At 38.4% G+C, this 2903-nt stretch overlaps 1 non-coding gene across 1 annotated transcript; it reads left to right on the top strand.

The window, feature by feature from the left end:
• The first annotated feature begins 2136 nt into the window (after positions 1 to 2136).
• On the top strand, positions 2137 to 2346 carry LOC134381332 (small nucleolar RNA U3). Its single transcript, XR_010023936.1, has one exon. It is a non-coding gene; the product is annotated as a small nucleolar RNA U3 (small nucleolar RNA).
• The last annotated feature ends 557 nt before the right edge of the window (positions 2347 to 2903 follow it).

Here is a 2903-nt window from a genome sequence, read left to right as displayed (position 1 = left end):
TATGTGGGGAACAGTGCAGATGTTTTGATATCTGGCTCACCTTTTACCTACTTGCTCTTCTGTTTATAATGAGAACTTTTAAGGCAGTTAAAATGGCAGCTGTCCTAATATATAAAACAAAGAAGGATGTCCAAATGTCACCTCTCAAACAACGAGATCTTATTACTGGTGGAAGTAAAGAAGCCAAGACACTCACTGAGTGTGGCAGGGAGGCAGCGGGAGGTGCCCCAGGCCTGTCAGCGATCTGTTACCATGGATGCCATCCCAGTTTCTCTGACCTTTGTATTGTTTAAAACTCAGTTGGTTGGTGCTTCTTGACTTGACTACAACAGTTCCCAGGCCATGCGGAGTTGAGCCAAAAGAAGTTTTCGTTAATTTGCCTTCTCCCTGAAGATTTTCGGCTTGCTGTTTCAAAGAAAGCTGGATACCACAGTGAGCCAACTATTTGCTGAGAGTCTGTCCTCTGGGAGAGAGCCGTTTGCTGAGTTTCCAGCCCTTCAAATGTCAAATGTTACTCATTCTCACTTTGGCTCTTGTGTGAGTATGTGTAGTCCTTTTTTATTTTAATTTGAGAATGTTTGCTTCCACTGGTAGCTCAGGGAACTTTTACTTGCTGTTTGAAATCTAACCCTGGAACACAAAATGTATGACTAATCCTACTTACTGGAATTTCAATGTTTTCATCAAGGCCGCAGTTTCCATCTCCAATTTTACATAATAAGGGCAAAATACCAACTGGCAAACATACCCTTTTTCTTTTTGGTTGGTTTACATCAAAATATCTACTGTGTTATAATAAAAAGGGAAGTTTCATAATGGTGATTTTTGCAATTGAAAGAAAACTGTCTCCGTGGGTATTTAAAGAGAGGACAGTTCATGATATGAGTACTCAGCTAAGGTATTTACTGAATGAAGTACTTAAAGTTAAACTTTCAGCTGCTTTTCATCTTCTGTATAGCAAGAATATTAGGTTATCTCTGGGCGAGAAGAATGTGATGTACACCAGAGTCATAGCCAATGGAAAGATTTTAGAACGGCAGATAAATACTCATGCCATAACAATGACTTAGTTAAGCAATCATTTTGATGACCATTTGAAAGATGAAAGAATATCAGCTAACCAAAGCCAAGTTTTTTACTTCTTTCACAGCAATCCTTTATCACTTCCTTATGTTGTTAGAGCTCCAAATATAGATTTCTGGAAGGCTCTTGGGAAGAACTCATATGAGGAAGCTCTAAAGGAATTGGGCTGAGACTTAATCACCAGGCAGTTCTTTTAAAGGCATGATCTGACTTGCTTGACAGCAATATAGATAATAATTTGCAATGGTCTAAAAGAGATTTCCAAATGATTCTGCTCAAAACAATAATCTGTAGATTTAGAAAACAAAGACCTGAGCTGGCTGGTTAGCTCACTTGAAAAAGCCTGGTGCTAATAATACCAAGGTCAAGGGTTGGAATCCTAGTATGGGCCAGCCGCCAAACAACAACAACAACAACAACAACAACAACAGACACACACACAATAACAAAACATGTATCTCCAGGTCCCATTCCTAGAGTTTCCGGTTTAGTATGTCAATGATTTACTTTTGTTTCCAGATTATTCTGGGTGCATTCATGCCTGGGAAACACTGGCCCCAATTGCCAGTTTGTAATTCTGGCAACAAAGAAATTATTCTGAATTATTGGATCAACTATGTAGGGTCTACTGGATTTTGGAATGTAAAGGCAAAAACTTTTTACTTTTGTCTAATCTATAGATCAACCCTAAATCTCCTATTGTTCTTATGGCTTTTTTGACTCCTCATGGGCTAGTACATTTGTGGGTCAATTGATAAAGTCAGCTGGAATCTTTCTTGGAAAAACAATGTCCTGGACCTGCGTAGTTATCAGAAACACCTGTGGAGCTACTCGAAAATACATTTTCCCCAGACCTGCTGAATCACAGTCTTAGGGAAGGATCCAGAACTCCATGCTTATATAAGCCTCATAGTTGATTTTGAAAATAGCTAATTTTGAGAATCTTTGAGTTATATTAAAGAGGAGGAGTATCGATTGACTGGCATTGGATACTAATTGAATCTGAATTGCCTGTACTGAAATCACATTAATTTGATTAAAATGATTGCAACTAAGACTATACTTTCAGGGATCATTTCTATAGTTCGTTAAAATGATTGCAACTATTCATTGCACTATTCTATGATTAGGCTCTGCATTTGATTAACAGATATTTGTTAATGGTCATAAGTCCCACTGAGAGGGGCAGAAGAGCTCTTTAATGCTTGAAGTATATAAAAGCTTCCAGATACAGCTTAAGGTGAATCTTGAAATATGAGTAGGATCTGAATAGGTACTGAAGTAGGAAGCAGAGCAATCAAGGGGAGGAGGACAAAATGAATGAGGTGGTTAAGACGGGAACTAGAATTCCATGCTAGCAGGACAGCGTGTTAACAGAGCAAAGCATATGTAGTGGGAACATAAAATTGTACAAAGTGGTTTGGGGTCTGTAAAGTGGCTTGAAGGAAATCAGAAACCATTACAACATGTTTGTGTGTGCACAGGAGTAAAGTGATGACATTTTATCTTGGTAGGATGTTGCAGAAATTCAGGAGGCAGGGTTGTGGCAGTAATGCAGAGTGTGGAGGTGAAATTTGATCTAGAGTAGTGGCTGGGGAATTGCAGAAGGACAGATTTGGCTAATATGTATAGAAGTAGCCCAAATGAAAACTATTTCTTTTGCAGATTATTTAGAAATTTTCTGTTTGAGAAGAAACCATATCGTGCAGAAGAAGGCATAAAATAACTGTCTCCACAATTGCAAAATAACATCCTTGGTTAATTTGGCTGCTTGTTCAAATGATCAGCAAAAACATTCAGACACAGCATTAGCAAGATTT

The sequence above is a fragment of the Cynocephalus volans genome, chromosome 6 (genome assembly GCF_027409185.1).
Source record: "Cynocephalus volans isolate mCynVol1 chromosome 6, mCynVol1.pri, whole genome shotgun sequence".
Classification (NCBI taxonomy): domain Eukaryota; kingdom Metazoa; phylum Chordata; class Mammalia; order Dermoptera; family Cynocephalidae; genus Cynocephalus; species Cynocephalus volans.
Note: the sequence above shows the minus strand (reverse complement) of the source record. Positions and strands in the feature narration are given on the sequence as shown.